Here is an 18,020-nt window from a genome sequence, read left to right as displayed (position 1 = left end):
ATGTTGTACGAGCAAGGTGTTACAGATCTAGATCTCGTGATTTTCATACATTTGGATTTAGTTGCTTTAAGTTTCAAAAGCCACTTTTTACACCAGTCTACGATCTGAGACAAGCTTTCACACACAGGTTGATGAACAGATGATGGATGATCTGAGTTAAACAATAGAGTATCATCGGCAAACATTTCACTTGAACACGATAAGTTCTCAGGTATATCGTTGACATACAACAAGAACAACATTGGCCCAACAATACTTCCCTGAGGGACACCAGAGTAAACCATGGACCAGTCTGAGCTTTCACCTTCCAGAACAACACGTTGGAAACGATCTTGCAGGAAATCACCTAGCCACTCGAGAATCTGACCATTGATACCATATCGGCCAAGCTTAGAGATGAGATGTTTGTGTGGGACTGAGTCAAACGCTTTCTCAAAGTCCAAGAAGACGACATCTGATGTTTTGTTTTTATCTAAGGCTGATGCCCAGGAGTGAAATAGGCGAATAAGTTGGGATGTGCAGGAAAAACCAGCTCGAAAGCCATATTGATGAGGGCTTAACAAGTCAAGATCTTCTAGATGAGCCATAATATGTCTTGTGACTAGCTTCTCTAGGGTCTTAACTACAAGCGATGTTAGAGAAATTGGACGATAGTTAGAAACATATTCTTTACCACCATTTTTGTAAACTGGGGTGATGTTGGCAGACTTCCAGTCACGAGGTAGTTTTCCTCTCTTCAGAGACATATTGAATAACTTTGACAGTGGATCAGAAATTACAGAGGCTGCCTCCCGGAGCAAACGCGCAGACAAACCATCCGGGCCAGTGGTTTTATTCACATCAAGGGTAAGCAAAAGCTCTCCCACATTAGCACTAGAGCACATGAGATCTGGTATAACGAAGCCTGAACCATGTGAATGGGCATCCTCATCGACATCGGTAGCTGGGTCAGGGCGGGTAAACACCGACGCGAAAAATTTGCAAAATAACTCTGCTTTGTCCTTGCCAGTAGAAGCCGTGACACCACGATCCGACCATTTCATAGTGACAGGTATTGATTTGTTTTTCGTTTTGGATTTTATAAAAGACCAGAAGCGTTTAGGGTTTTTGGAATCAATTAATGAGTGAACATGTTGGTAATAACTCTTATTAAGTTCCGATTTAACTTTATTCCTTAACGATTTATATTTATTCCAATCAACTTCAAGCTGGGTAAATTTGGCTTTCTTCCAAAGGCGTTTTCTTTTGTGGAAAAGCTTGCGTATATCAGAAGTGATCCAGGGCACATTTTGTCTTGATTTTATTTTCTTCGAAGGAACGTTGTTTTCAATGGCTTTAAAGAATGCAGACTTCCAATTTAACCAAACCTCTTCCATTGTGTCATTGTCGTTCAATATAGCGTCCCATGGGATATTTGATAGTTCAAGACGAAAGTTATCCCAATTAGCATTTTTGTAGTCAAAGATTTGTTTTGGTCGTTGATATGGACGAGTGACTTTGCATGTCAACTTGAGAGAGACAACATTGTGGTCTGAAGAGCCAATTCCGTCCAAAATTTGGATGTTTTTAAGTGATTCTGGACGATTAGATATCACAAGGTCTAGGATAGCATCTTGACGCGTAGGCTCGTCGATCAATTGAGAGAAACCATAGAAGCTCACAATATTATCGCAGAAATAGTCTGATAAGACATTTGGTTGAGAAGGGCATATCAAGTCCCAATCAATATCCGGAAAATTAAAGTCACCCAATAGAACAACATTAGTGTGATCGGATACCACTGTAACTTTTTCTAGTGACCTTTTAAGGCCTTCTAGATAGTTCATGTCACTTGAAGGAGGGCGGTAGAATACTCCTAGGAAGTACGATCCAGTTTTCAGTGGAATTTCGGCCCATAAGAGTTCGCAAATATCTTCTTCCAAATCAGGACGTCTTGAGCATGATATATTAGATTTAACGGCTAAAAGTACACCGCCACCCCTACTTCCACGGTCATTTCGAAGAACATTATATGAAGATGGAAGGATTTCGTTGTCGGCTATTCCCTCATGAAGCCATGTTCCGGTTATCGCAATTATGTCGGGGTTCATCAGCGCTACATGACTCTGAAGCTCCAGTCTTTTATTGACGATACTACTTGCGTTAAAGGAAGATATTTTAAGAGTATTCTTTCCCAATGGTGGACCAGGGTTTCTTGAGTTACATTGTCTGTGAGGTCCTGGATGAGGATGAATGTCTCCACTTCTAACCACAGAAAGGGCAACCGGGTTGAAGGAAGCCGTACAGTTTGAATAGTACGCCACTCTTGACTTCTGAAACTTCTTGTGAGGTGAGGTGACAAAATGGCCGCCGATCCTTGACATATGCCTTGGCGAAATTAGATTGAAATCGACCAGGTATGAGTTGAAATACTTGAAGAATTTATCCCCGTAATACACTTGAGCATTCTTCGAGAGCTTGAGAGAGTATAAGTTGACAGAGAACAAAGCTAACAGCGAAAAACTTAATAAAATTACGGACAGGCTCGGAACACGTCTTACCGCCATAATATCAAAGGTCACCTATCAAATTCAAAAGGGAGCTAAAAAATCCATTTTCTTCTTACAAAATAATATTTCTTGAGGGCGTTTTTAATAAAACAATTATTCCACTCGCGCTTGTTGGATATGAGATGATTATAGCCAACTCGGCGCTACGCGCCTCGTTGGCTATCTATCATCTCATATCCAACGCGCACTCGTGGAATAATTGTTAAATATAGGGATGTTTCTTTTCGAACATAATACATGAGTAAGACTTGACTACCACATTATACCGCTGACCAAGAAGGCGGAAATCAAATATGGTGCCTATAGTTATCAGGTCGATCACCGGACAAATAACTGATGGGAAAGTAAATCTGCTGGCTTAGCAAGCCAAAAAACGAAGGAATTATTATTTACTGTTCTAGTATTGTATGTTTTCATCTCCTGTAGTTGTAAGATACTGAAATGCTTCAAGAGTATTACTTCAAATTGTTTGTTGCTTTTTTAGTAATTTCTACGTCCGTGACCGAAAGAAAATAAAAGATGCTAAAATAAATTAAGAGATGTACTGTGGGACTCACTGCATGGGTTGTTGTTTCCCATGAAGTCAAATATACAACAGCTTTAATTTTTCTCTTCACATGACAGCAAAATAAACCCACAACATGCAACAAAATTGAGCCGCAGGAGGTGGGAGGTGGAAGGGAGAAATAACTGCTAGTATTAGTGCTCCACGTGTTTAAAAATTATAACCCCGCTCTCAGGTCTTATGAAAATCTGTTGGTAGGAAATAAACGGGGATTTCAACTCGCCTGGCAGAAAGAAAAGGGTGAAAAACAAGGTTATTCAAACTTCAAATTCTCCCCTCTCACCCCAACTTAATGGAGAGTTAATTTGCATGCGCACTTTGCTCTGATTTCCTGCCGGCTCAGTTGGAGGCGTCTGTCCAATTTCATGTCGTACAAAATTACAAAAAAAGGCAAAACAAAAATTGAGTGAAAAAGAAAATAGAAAGAAAATGTATATTGACATGGCAATTGACCAGGGATTGATTCACTCATGTTTATTTATGGAATACTAAGTCCCTTGCCCAAAAAAAGTTTTCAAGAAAGGACAAGGAATCAGAAAAGGCGTATAAAAGGCAGCAATTGGAAGAGAGATATCAGCTCTAAATGGAAAATTTCAAAGAATTTCCCCTTTTACATGTGAGCAAAAGTAAGTTTTTCTTTACATAAATCTTTTGAAGGTCACTAAATACTTACAGGTAGAAAAATGAAGCTCAATTACAAAAAAGTATAATTACCTCAATAGGTCTTTTACTCAAGAAATATAAGGCCACTGATAACCAAATTTCACAGTGGTCACCACCAGAAAAAAAGCAACGGTATATAAATGCATATTCTATGGAAAGCTGGCAGACAACTGCCCAGGGTAAAAAATCTCAGCACCAAATAGAATGCAAATGCTGTCTCTTAACAACACCAGCAGAGAGTAGACTCTTCAAAAACAGCACAGGTTGTGTGGCAAGCAGAAGGGAGGCATTCACAGGTGTAAAAAGTCAAGCCAAAGAGCTTTCAGGAAAAAAAATCTTCAAACCAACACAAAAAGAAGGGAAAAACGTAGGCTCAGTGATATATAAGGAATTTGACTCTGAATGTAAGGAGCAACTGGGAAAGTCCTTTAGGGAAGTCATGTCCATGGTTTCCGAGGCTGGGTTGACAAAGAAAGTTTCACCTGTTAAGGCAAAAAAAAAAAATACGTAAAGAAGAGAGAAAATTAAAAAAAAAAAGTATAGAAAATTCCTGAAAAAAAATTAGGTTAACCTTCACCTGGCTCAACGAACATATTTTGCAACCAGGAAAAGGCAAAGAATGGTACAATGTTCTGAAACCATTGATGAAGCAGAAGGAGGGTAAAAAATTCCCCAAAGCGGAACACCTGAAGTCATACAGCCTGAAAAATTACACAACAACCTAAACTGCAACCCCAAATCCAGATATTGTGCCAACAGGTATGAAAACCACCCGGCAAAAATACAAGTTCTTGTCATGAAGGCCACTAAGCAACTACAGTCTGATACAAAAGTATGGGATGCAACCTTCTTAATGCAGAATAACTGGCTTCCCAATGCTAATGACTATGAGTTATCAGATGAGGGAACCAGTACTCTTGAGAAGAAAAAAGTTGCTCTGAAATTGCTACAATCCTGGACGATGATCACAGTACATTTGTAAAGTATTTTGATCAAGCATTCTTACCTAATCTTATTACCTTAAATGATTTAGTCAGGTCATTTAAAAAAGGTAGTAAGTCACTTGAGAGTGATTGTTGTCCATCATTTTTACCACCGAAAGCTTCAGATTGAGAGCGAATTTGTTACTGGTAATTAACACTTATTTACTAATTGCTCACCTTCATCATAAGCGAGTCAAAGATTATGTTTGGCTGCAGAATAGCTGTGCTGTTGAGCTATCTTGTCCCTATGGATTTAAAAAAATACACTGTGAATATGAGATTAGAAAAGAAGTCTCAGGCAACAGTTTACATTACTTGGCTTAAAATTCTACCATAACTTAGATGGCTTTAATTTCACAAGTTGGACAACATACCCTGACGAATGTGGAAGTTGAATAAGAATTTAGGTAAAAATCATAGTTAAGAAAAGGTAATGGTCAGATTCCTATTTGCCATGTTCATGTATGATTGAGAATGTCTGTGTTATTCGTCACAGGCTGGCAAATCAGTCATTGTTAACTAAGGTTAAAGACGACAACCCAATTTAGTTTGTCACCTCTCTTGGGATCGATTCAATCTAAAACATTGATGTATACTTTAAATTTCGCTACACATGTATAAGAACACAACTGTTGACGCATAGCTTTTTGCTCTCTCTCATTTACATGCCGTGTAGATTGAGTAATGAACTCGCTTTGTTGAAGCTCATATAAATACATTTACCCACAAAATTGTACTATAAATCTTCGTTAAATTTCTAACTCGGGATTGAGCCGAGGCATTTAAATTTGGTAAACAACAAAATTTACGCTACGGGTAAGTTTTCACACCGCGGTTTATCTGTTTCCACCTCATCGTACACTGACGAGAATGGAAAATTTCCGAAACATACCAAAGCATTTGTAATCTGTAATTTAGTAAAGGAAAAAATGCGATTTCCTTAAATGAAACGTTCGTTATTTGGATTTACGCCTCAGGGCATTATGGAAGCTACGGCAAATTAGAGCTAATTCGCCGAATGAAACACAAAAATACCACTCACCTCAGCTGTAGACCTCACATCTGCACTAAAACAACGTCTTCTAAAAAAATTTCGGTAGATACATCCATGTTCGCCTTCTAAATGTGTAAAGGCTCTGATCTAAACTTTGAACGCGCCGTGCGGTAACGGCAGCCATTTTTTTAAGTTTTGAAACTCTGCTGGGGGTCTCAAACCAAGATAAAACCCAGGCCTCAAACTACTTGAGTTCAGGCTAATTTCTCTAAAACCTAATAGGAGTAAATCATACATTTTCATAAAGAGGTGAACAAAACTCTCCTCATTATTTTAATCTGACTTCATTCAGTCTTGTTCCCAGGGGATACAAGCCTTGGGAAACAATTTCTTTTTGTCCTCTCTGATACTATCAGCTGTTAAAAAAAAAAAACAAGAAAAACACTGTTGCCTTGAATTACTGTAAAATATTGTAGAAGTCTGAGCTTTCACCACTCAAAGGCATCATCCGGGACGGATAAGATAAAATATTTCACGAGGGCCGAATAAAAGGGAGAGAAGTGTCACTATATCAATGAGCTAGTGTCACTGTGATTGATCAGCTGTACAGGTTCTCATAAAATTTTTAAGATACCTCTTATTTAATAAGTTGAAAAGTAAGGTTGTGAAGGGTGTATCTGATGTTTTTGGGTAGCAAGGATAGATGAAGTTGAATATAATTTTTATCTGGATAATAATTGATTTATTTAACTATTATTACAACAGGAGGCTCAGGATGTTATTTGATTTTATTCACCTTTAGGAAACAGGCTGGTTTTTCTTTTATAGTTCACACCTCTCCAGTTATGGTAGAATTCTCATCTGTTGAGGTTTAGGGGTAGTTTGAGGAAAATAAAATGATCAGATTTCAATAAAATTTTTCAAGTCATAAGGCACATGTGATGATATTTTGAAGACTGACGATTGAAAATAACCTTCTTTCCTCTGCTAAAAATCCCCCCAGGTTATGACGACCAAAGCCCTAGTGATAACATTATCTTACTTTTCTCAACGCGACAGTTACATTTTGTGTTTCAGTGTCGTTCACGCCGGCTGTGATTCGTGAGAAAAACTTTTCAACCAAAACCCAGATTTCTGTGAAATTTAATGTTTTGCTGAAATTGCAAATACATTGCACTGCAAGTTGAAGCTCTCAAACACTCAAAGGAAAGTGAGTATTACAAATGTACTCGATTTGTTGAGATAGCAGTGACACAACTCAATTACTTTCCAATACGTCTGTGCTCGACAGGCCTCCTGTATCATTAACAAAAAGTATCATCTACATCGATCGCGCCACTAATTATTAGAGAGTACTGGAATTGAACTGGATTGTACACCCTTTTGCTTTTGGAAAATCAATCGAGTGCGAGTTCCTTTCGCCCATGCACCGCACAACGATATTGAAGACTACGACGCTTGAATGAAAGTTATAGAGGGAAAAATTGATAAGAAAAGCTGTCTGAAGAGGTCGTGACCCTATTGTTTTCCGACGAATTTTCCTCCTTCACTTCAATCGCGGGAAACCCAATCCGGCGCGTAGTGAAGCGTTAAGCCTTGGTGAAACGGCGCATGGTAGTCGATGATAGTTGATGACAGTCGATGATAGTTGAAGCGCGCGCTTCTGTTTGACCACCAACTATCATGCACTATCATCGACTATCACCAATTAGTATATACTAAAACAGTGGATAGCGTTGAAGGCGCGCTCTGATTGGCAGGTCAAACTCGGAATATCCTTTGCTATTTACCTCCGAGCAACTCGGAGGTAAATAGTGTAGCTAGCTAGTATCCGCTAGCTAGATATATATATATATCACTGTCATTAGTTCCTCTTGTGTCCTTACAAAATACTTTTCTTGGCTCCGCACTATCTTTCAAGCTCTGCAACCACCTCACTTCATCCCAAAATACTCCACTGTGTTCTGTGTAAAAAGGAAAAACAAAATACAGAAAAAAAGTCAACATAAAATCAATGTAGAAATCAATCGGAATTAACACTCCTTCATCGTAACACTAAAGAGCAATCCGGCCCGACAAGAATCATCGCCAACAATCAATTCTATACAACAAATTCTGGTATTGCCGCTAGCTTCATCAATATTTTGATTGTGTAAGCCCTACACTTGCCAGCTCCCTAGGGAATTATGTTGGCAACCCCCTTACATACAGAAAATCTTCTCCTCCCAGTAGTTTTGTCATTTAATTAACTCCCATAAGTGACCAAGACAGAATTTCTCCTTACAATATCTATTCAATATCTAGCAGAGAAGTACTGACAATAGCTAAAAACATCAGTTAGGGGATTTTAGGTTGATCCAATAAAAAATTCTCCAAACCAACTTCATAAGAACTCTATGGCAGACTGTAAGGAGAATCAAGGTAAGGAGACCTCGCTAGTGAAGTTGTAGATAAATGAACAATTAAGATAAAGGCAAAGAACGAAAAATTGCAACATCTCAATCATGAGGTCAGTTAATTCATACAGAACAGGACGATTCCTTGTAAAAATACACTGGCCCAATCAAAAAAAGAAAACATAAATATACATTTATAAGCCCTACACTTCCCTGCTCACTAGGGAATTATGTTTGCAACCTCCTTAAATACAGAAAATCTTCTGCACCCTGGAGTTTTGTCGTTAAACTCCCGTAAGTGACCAAGACAGAATTTATCCCTACAATATCTATTTTCAATATCTAGCAGAGAAGTACTGACAATTATAAGCTAAAAACAGTAATCAGGGGATTTTAGGTTGATGCAATACAGAATTCTCCAAACCGACATCATAAGAACTCCATGGCAGACAGTAAAGGAGATTCAATTTAAGGAGATCTCGCTAGTGAAGTTGTAGATAAACAAACAATTAAGATAAATGCAAAGAACGAAAAATCGTAACATCTCAATAATTAGGTCAGTTCATACAGAATAGGATGATTCCTTTTAAAAATACACTGCTTCAATCAAAAAAAGAAAAAAAGATATACATTGATAAGCCCTACACTTGCCAGCTCCCTAGGGAATTATGTTTGCAACCCCCTTAAATACAGAAAATCTCCTCCTTCCTGGAGTTTTGCTCTAACTGAGATGACTCAAGGACAGGTTTGTAATCTCTTCTCTAAATGAGATGACAGCAGAACTCCACTGCATATTCCAAATGAATTGATGAGGATTGCTTCTGAGAATCTCTCAAAAACCTTCATGGCATAAATTTCTATGGAGTCCACCAAGACTAGCACAGTACCAGATATTTTCAAACTATCTCCAGTGACTTCAATCTGTTTATAGACATGGCATATCATCACTGCGCCAGGAGAGAACCTGCCCATATTACAGTTCTATCACCCTTTAGTAGAGTTCTTATTGATCGATTGATTGATTGATGGACTTATTTACTCAACTTTAATCGTACAGATCTTCATCCTTTATCATCCTTTATTGTGACCAAGACAGAATTTGTCCCTACGATATCTAATATTCAACATGTATCAGAGAAGTAGCGAGAATAACTAGGAAAACATAAGTCAGGGGATTTTAGGTTGGTCCAGTAGAAAATTCTCCAAGCCGACATCATAAGAACTCTATGGTAGACAGTAAAGGAGATTGAATAGTCCATTTTACAGTTGTGTGCTTGGTTACCAAGCCTTTGAACGGGAGTGAGGCTAGGGATGACCTTGTTATGATACCAACCTTGCTGCCTTTCAAATGTAAATCACTTTGTTATCATGCTAGCTCGATAGAGGTCTCTATCACAACAAGGTCGTCTTTAGCCTCACTCTGAATCAAAGGCTTAGCGACTAAGAACACAACTGTAAAATGGCCTATTTAAGAAGATCTCGCTGGTGAATTTGTGGATAATATAAATGAACAATTAAGGTAAATGAGTAGAAAGAATTAAAATCACAACATCTCAATAATTAGGTCAGTTCATACAAAATAGGATAATTCCCGTAAGTACTAAAAGAAGGGAATGACCTAAAACCACCTGCAAAAATCTAAAACCACCTACAACCACCCACAACCACCACCTACAACCATCTAAAACCACCTACAACCACCACCTACAACCATCTAAAACCACCTACAACCACCACCTACAACCATCTAAAACCACCTACAACCACCCACAACCACCAACTACAACCATCTAAAACCACCTAACACCGCCTTCAGAATACTATTGTGTGACAATTTGTGACAATTTAAAAGCACACAGGAAATGTTGCTGTATGTCTCACATGTCATGACCAAGTTACTAAAACAAGGAATGACCTACAATGAGCTACCATGGAAACAAGGACTGACCTAAAATGATCGACAACGATTTACAATATGACCTACAATGAGCTACAATGGCCTACAGGGAGCTATTATGAGTGTTACAAAAAATTGTGGTGTGGCTTGTGTGACTTTCTAGGCCCATGATGGTGTGATGGTCTCTTTGTTTTGCTCTCTAAAAATTTCAACGAGTTAAAGCAGGCCAAATATGTCTCATAGTCTCGCGGTGCTGTGATACATGACCTTATGAATGGTTTTGATATGAAAATATCAATGAGTAAAAGGTGCTGACAGGCCAAATACGACTCATAGCCTCATGTTAGTGAAAAATTATGGCAGGCTTGTTATATAAGACCCTCAAAGACATCTTAACCGTCACCTATGTGACATTTATGTATCTGTAACATATATATGTGAAATTACTTGACATGTGTGTGACATATATGTATAGATTTTGGAGCAATTGTACGTATATTTAACATAGATGTAATATCTAACAAGGTAAATTAACACATATGTAACACCCCTTGCCAAAAAAGATGGCCTTGAAGTATACTTTAAGTATACTAGAAGTAATGGTTATACTGCAATCATACTTCAATAATACTTCAATAGTGCTGCACTTACTAAAGTACATCTGCAGTACCCTTTCTTAAGTACACTTTAAGTATACTGCTCAAGAGAAAATCATGTTATTTATTGTTGATGTTGGGTTCATTGGTGTACTTTCAGTAAACTTCTCATGTACTAAAATCCCCAGTAATTCTTCAACATTCCTAGAAATTCCTTAGATTTCCTTGGAATTTCCTGCAAATTTGAGATTCGCAATATTTCAGGGAAGGCATTGATGCTCTGAATTGGAATTGCTAAGAATTTCAAGTCCTGTTGGCTATGAATGTGGAATTTTTCTCGGGATAATTAAAAAGTTTCTGATGTTACACAAGTAAAATACAGGAGCTTCTAGTCATGTGTTTGATAGTTAATGATGCAAAAAATATGACAGACACATTTAGTGATTAATAGCTGCCTAAAATCATTATATTAGCTTTGGAAATTGTCTAACTGCTATAAATCCTTCTTCATTTACAGCATTTGTTCAATAAAAGTTGAAAGAGGAGAACAGTGTCACAATTTTAAAGTCCATAAAACAGTACGGGACAAATGTACAAAAAGCAAGAGAGGCATTTCCAAAACAGCGAGACAATAAGATGAACTTTATTACTTGTAACTGTACCCTTACCAAAATTAAGTATATTTTTAGTATACTAATTCTGTAATGAAAGTGTACTGCAAATAAGATACACAAAGTATACTTTCAGTAGACTTGAAGTATGGTTTACAGTGCTACTAAAAGTATACTTGTAGTACACTTGGTCCGACCTTAAAGTGGAACACCCAAAAGTATACTTGAAGTATACTTGAAAGGTACTTAAAATTTTGCAGTGCACTTGAAGTATAGTTCATGAGTAGAAGCAATAGTGGCAAACTGAGTGGTACTTAAAGTATACTTTAAGTTATGATACTTAGAATGTATTCAAGATAATTATTATAAATGAATGGCATGCATACATGCAGCCAGTCAAATTAATATGCAATAAGAAGCATGCACCCTCTAGTTCATATGGCATGTGTTCAGCTTTATTATATACTTGGTCAAGTCAGATAGGCATTGAAACGTATAAGTATGAAATTCATTTCGTTAATTAATTTGGTACAACTGTCCATGACAATGAAATAAGCAAAATTTGTAAAAGACCGCTTCAAAATGGTCTTTTAATGTAAAAACAAATATATTTTACAATGAAATCCATCATTGGATTATTTTATAAAGTTATTACAATAAATTCCATGCAAATTAGAAGTGACTCTCATAATGTTGGGATACTTAACCAAAATGAGTTATTGTTTCAAAAGAAAGAATATCCATAAAATGGAGTTCATCATTCAATCATGTACAACAGAAAACAGATTTCATACAAATCAGCAGTGTCTTACCATGTCTCTAGCTAGGATTAAAGCCCACAAAAAAAATGGTTGTCATAAAATGTAACAAATTTATCATAAAAAATGGACTTCACTATTTAATAATTATAAAAGTAAGCAACTTGTGCAAATCATAACAGCAAATAGTTTATCTAGTGAGCATCCAATCATATCATATTAATTCATGTTAATAAATGTAATCAACAAAATTGTCTACTTTCCTAGGCGGTTTCCAACCACTTGCCCTTGTGGTTAGTGAACAAATTGAATTTCCAGGAATTCCTGGGAATTCTTAGGAATTTCAACTGAGAGCACCAATGACTTCCCTGAAATACATTGAATTTAAAAACTTGCTGGAAATTCCAAGGAATTTCAAGGAATGTTTAAGAATGACTGGGAATTTTAGGAATACTTGAAGGCAACTTATATCAAATAAATACATGGCTTGCATTATCTCTCAACTATAAATTCAAGTAGTCAATGAAATTTATTTACATGCTTAATTAACTGAGCTTTACATGTTGATTATTTGCTGTTGTCTATTAACTGCAATATGTAGTGATAGGATGAACTTTCTTTTTCTATTCTTAAAAACTTCATAAAAATTATCCTCAATTACAGCTGTTAATTAAAAATAGTCCTACTGAATCAGTAAATTTTGTTTGACACAATCTGTTGATTCTTTATCATGAAATGCAATAAGTTGGGTCATGTTTATTGCAAGAAATACTATCAGTGAAAAGATAGTCTTGAAAAGAATCAATTGATTTAGGATGATGATAGAAATATCATTTTATCCTTTCCTCCTTGAGTCAGGCTTTGACTTAATTAAATGCAGTTGTAACTTCTTTGGATAAAACTCTTGCGTATTAAAATTAAAATGTAAGGTGTCAAGCAGCATCTTCATGCGATATGTTGTTTGTTTTTGTTGATACTGCAAGTTAAAATTGAGAGATTTCTTCTAAAGTTGGACTGAACACTCTTGGGAGTGAAAGGCTTAATTACATTAAAAGAATTGATTTTTGAAAATGAAATTCTTGTTGAAACTGTAGTAATTAATTGCATTGAAGTTATCCCAAACTGCAGACTTAAGCAGTTGTTTTTCTTTTTTCTGGTGGCCTCGCAGCTTGCCAAACGCAAGAAAAATAATCCTGAAACCTTTAGTCTATGGATAGAGTTATTTCATTGTAAAGCATAAGCTTAAGAAACTGTGTCATGCAAGTGACCGATTCACTTCACAGGTTTGACCACATACCAAATATTACAATTTGTACCCACCACTAACTTTGAGAATCGTAAATGGCCGCTCAAGCCTTGTACTGGCCAGTCAATAACTGTTGTCTCTTCTTTTAACTTGATGGCGCCAACAACTTGCTTTCCATTTACAACACTACTTAAATTTCTACTGTATTTAGATCATTTTTGAAATACATGATTGTAATCACAGTTTCTTTAATTAACCTCAATTGACATGAATTTTTAATGATTCTGTCATTGTTGTACTATAATCGTTTTAGCAAATTTTTTCCATTGAGAACTGTTATAATTATAAATAGAAAAACTTAAAACTGAAAAGAAAATGAGAAGGTCGCTCTGTGCGGGAGCAAGCACAACCTATCTCACAATAGGTAGCTCCCATTAATACTTTTTGTCACATATGTCAAATGTATGTCACATATATGTGGCATATATTTTATATTTATTTGTGTAAAATTGATATGTTGACATATATGCCACATAACTGGACATAGGTTCTAAATTGCTACATTTGAGACGTGTGTCATATATGTGACACATATGTCAGATAAATTATGTTACATGTATGTGACATATATTTTACATATATCTGCTACATATGTATGCGACAGATATGTTACATGTATGTGACATATGTGAGATACATATGTAGCAGATATATGTAAAAGATATACATGTGGTTTTGGTAAGGGCCATTAGAAAGGAACACCTATACTTTTCTATTTTCAAAATAACCAGCCGTTTTAGGAAAGAAAAAAGCCATAGGTAGTTCAAGTGGAAGTAAGACTCTTATAAAATGTAGCTGCTTGACTCCTCATGCAGGTTTTGTAAGTTTTGCTTTTTGAAATGAAACCATTGAAAGCAGGCCTTATACCTCAGCATTATCATCAATGGCAAAAGTGAGGAAAAACTGAGTAAAATTTTCAGGTGGGTTTTGAAGCATTTAGAGACATTAAAAAATACTTGACTTAAATATTGTAACCTCTGCAGAGAGTGAAGATTGACTTTTTCTGATGTTTGTTACATGAATGTTTATCCCCTCTACTAATGGAATTAATTAAAGTGCCTATAAAATTTCCAGTAGACCAACCATGAGTATAAATTAAAACATCCATTTGGGGTCTTTTAGCCCTTTAACTCCCAAGAATTGATGATAATTAATTGTGACCTCCAATTGCTCCACATTTCCTGGTAAAAAAATTGGGGAGAATTGAGTTTTAGACCAAGATAACTTCTACCTAATAAGTTTGAGTATTGTAGTGCGTGTAGCTTAGTGCCAACCAATTTTCAATTGTGTAGGAAAATGAAAATGAAATTTCATTTTAGTTTTTCGTTGCGCTGTAAAAAAAAGAAGTTGGACTTGAATGTTTTCGTATGGACTTTGGAAAAGGTGTTGCACGTGAAGTCAAGTGGCTATCTTGAAAACAGGGAATGGGGAATCTTTAAAAGCGGGACTCTCAAGTAGCGAGAAACTTTAAAACGAGAAATATTTAGGGGCGTAAAATGAACCCGCCGAAATGAATGAGCGGTCTGGTGAAGCTGCTCTTTAATTCAATTTTACGCAAGGGAAGCATGAAAATTAACGACTGTTGACACAGGTAAAATTACGTTGCAATTAAAAGGGCAGTCAGCAGATACCTTGAATGCTGAAAATGGTGAAATTGTTAAAATTATTTAGGCATGAGAATCTTTATTTTCATCAAGATATTTGGTTGCTACAATTCTGTTTATAAGAAAGCGTAGTGAAGGGCTTAATTTGTCGTTGTTTGTTCAAGGATGAAATAAAGAACTTTTTGTGACCAAAATGTCGCTCTTGTTCATTTACAGTCATAGGAAACGGTACTATCAAGCACCGACTTTAATAAGGACGTGTGGGAAGGCTTTACAAACGGGGATTAGGCGAAAATAAAGGGCAAAGGCAAAATGGGATTAGGCGGAAAATAAAACTTGATGAAAGGTAACAGGTACGTGAAGAAACAGAAACATTTCGCGCTCTAAGAAATAGGTAGAAAGCTGAATATTGTGATCCAAAAATACTAACTGTAGGCATAGTTGGTCCCTTCTACTAACTATGCTTTAGCACGCTTAAAATTGGGAAACTTTATACTCGTTGAAGTTTGCAAAAAGTTTTGAAACATTCGTTGGCTGTTTTATGGTATGATATGAAATTTTCACTTGAACACGACAAGGACTTTGACTTGAGTTGAAGAATGAAGAAGCATAATATTTTCTAGAAAATTGTAGTTGTTTGGAAAAAAAAGTCGCTTGCAAGTTTAAAGATTCCTAGGTGCTGTAGAAGATTAGACATTTGTGAAGAATTATAAATGTTATAAATACGCTGTACCCGAATGAAGAGCGCGCATTATCTAAATGGCGTTGGTTTATGGGCAACCATATGGAGTAAAGTTGAAGCCTAAGCAAGGTTGTTATAAGTGAGCAAGTTACTTACAGAAATCCTGCGATTGGAGATGAATTGCAGCTAGTTCTTTGCGCAAGAATAGCGGTCCGGGCCTGTGAATAAACATTTAGATGGCAATATACAGTAGCGTGCGGATGGTTGCTGCGAATAAATGTACGTAACGACCCGTATGTAGGTGATGACGCGTGAAGGAATTGTGACGTTGCATTCGAGCGGCAAAGTGTAGTGAAGTGAAGTTTTAGTAATGGCGGGCGGGTTGAAAGGAATAAAGGGTGGAGTTATGTTGTTTTGGTTGATTTAGGGCCGCCTGGTGACGGAGGGGCATCATGAAGCCTGGAAGTCCGTAAGCCTTGTGTATCATTCAAAGAATGGAGTGATAGGAGACGGGAGCCAGGTGGAAAGTGTAAAAGCAACTCTCTATGTTAAATGCGCAAATAAACAAGCATGGCGCGTGGAGTTTTAGAGCTTGTAGAGTGGGGGTTTTAGGTGTGGTGTTGAACAGGCGAGTTGCTTTTAGACTTAGATAGATTTTGATATATGCTAAAAGCGCTACGGGTGCTCGCGAATGAAATTTCGGATATGCAAATGTAAATGGGCACGGCCGCGTGGCATGCCCGCAAAATCCGAGAAAACGCGCGCTGGTGGCATGTTGAGAGCCCTGGCAAAGACGGGATACGTGGGCAGGGAGGCTGAAACTCACTGAGCTTGTAGTCCAGCGGGATGGGTATTACGGCGCACAAAGCGCGCGTCTCAAACAATAGGCACGGCCGCGTGGCATGCCCGCAAAATCCGAGAAAACGCGCGCTGGTGGCATGTTGAGAGCCCTGGCAAAGATGGGATAAGTGGGCAGGGAGGCTGAAACTCACTGAGCTTGTAGTCCAGCGGGATGGGTATTACGGCGCACAAAGCGCGCGTCTCAAACAATAGGCACGGCCGCGTGGCATGCCCGCAAAATCCGAGAAAACGCGCGCTGGTGGCATGTTGAGAGCCCTGGCAAAGACGGGATACGTGGGCAGGGAGGCTGAAACTCACTGAGCTTGTAGTCCAGCGGGATGGGTATTACGGCGCACAAAGCGCGCGTCTCAAACAATAGGCACGGCCGCGTGGCATGCCCGCAAAATCCGAGAAAACGCGCGCTGGTGGCATGTTGAGAGCCCTGGCAAAGACGGGATACGTGGGCAGGGAGGCTGAAACTCACTGAGCTTGTAGTCCAGAGGGATGGGTATTACGGCGCACAAAGCGCGCGTCTCAAACAATAGGCACGGCCGCGTGGCATGCCCGCAAAATCCGAGAAAACGCGCGCTGGTGGCATGTTGAGAGCCCTGGCAAAGACGGTATAAGTGGGCAGGGAGGCTGAAACTCACTGAGCTTGTAGTCCAGCGGGATGGGTATTACGGCGCACAAAGCGCGCGTCTCAAACAATAGGCACGGCCGCGTGGCATGCCCGCAAAATCCGAGAAAACGCGCGCTGGTGGCATGTTGAGAGCCCTGGCAAAGACGGGATACGTGGGCAGGGAGGCTGAAACTCACTGAGCTTGTAGTCCAGCGGGATGGGTATTACGGCGCACAAAGCGCGCGTCTCAAACAATAGGCACGGCCGCGTGGCATGCCCGCAAAATCCGAGAAAACGCGCGCTGGTGGCATGTTGAGAGCCCTGGCAAAGACGGGATACGTGGGCAGGGAGGCTGAAACTCACTGAGCTTGTAGTCCAGGGGGATGGGTATTACGGCGCACAAAGCGCGCGTCTCAAACAATAGGCACGGCCGCGTGGCATGCCCGCAAAATCCGAGAAAACGCGCGCTGGTGGCATGTTGAGAGCCCTGGCAAAGATGGGATAAGTGGGCAGGGAGGCTGAAACTCACTGAGCTTGTAGTCCAGCGGGATGGGTATTACGGCGCACAAAGCGCGCGTCTCAAACAATAGGCACGGCCGCGTGGCATGCCCGCAAAATCCGAGAAAACGCGCGCTGGTGGCATGTTGAGAGCCCTGGCAAAGACGGGATACGTGGGCAGGGAGGCTGAAACTCACTGAGCTTGTAGTCCAGCGGGATGGGTATTACGGCGCACAAAGCGCGCGTCTCAAACAATAGGCACGGCCGCGTGGCATGCCCGCAAAATCCGAGAAAACGCGCGCTGGTGGCATGTTGAGAGCCCTGGCAAAGACGGGATACGTGGGCAGGGAGGCTGAAACTCACTGAGCTTGTAGTCCAGCGGGATGGGTATTACGGCGCACAAAGCGCGCGTCTCAAACAATAGGCACGGCCGCGTGGCATGCCCGCAAAATCCGAGAA

At 38.9% G+C, this 18,020-nt stretch overlaps 2 long non-coding RNA genes across 2 annotated transcripts; both read right to left on the bottom strand.

The window, feature by feature from the left end:
* Positions 1-3,813: 3,813 nt before the first annotated feature.
* Positions 3,814-5,961, bottom strand: LOC148715759 (uncharacterized). Its single transcript, XR_015995861.1, has 3 exons — positions 5,803-5,961; positions 4,938-5,005; positions 3,814-4,259 (listed from the first exon to the last, which is right to left on the bottom strand). It is a non-coding gene; the product is annotated as an uncharacterized LOC148715759 (long non-coding RNA).
* A 919-nt stretch (positions 5,962-6,880) lies between these two features.
* On the bottom strand, positions 6,881-15,900 carry LOC148715758 (uncharacterized). Its single transcript, XR_015995858.1, has 2 exons — positions 15,761-15,900; positions 6,881-7,718 (listed from the first exon to the last, which is right to left on the bottom strand). It is a non-coding gene; the product is annotated as an uncharacterized LOC148715758 (long non-coding RNA).
* Between the last annotated feature and the right edge of the window lie 2,120 nt (positions 15,901-18,020).

The sequence above is a fragment of the Stylophora pistillata genome, unplaced genomic scaffold (genome assembly GCF_964205215.1).
Source record: "Stylophora pistillata unplaced genomic scaffold, jaStyPist1.2 SCAFFOLD_93, whole genome shotgun sequence".
In the NCBI taxonomy this organism is placed as follows: Eukaryota; Metazoa; Cnidaria; class Anthozoa; order Scleractinia; family Pocilloporidae; genus Stylophora; species Stylophora pistillata.
The sequence above is the reverse complement of the archived record's forward strand: the minus strand, read 5'-3'. Positions and strand labels throughout refer to the sequence as shown.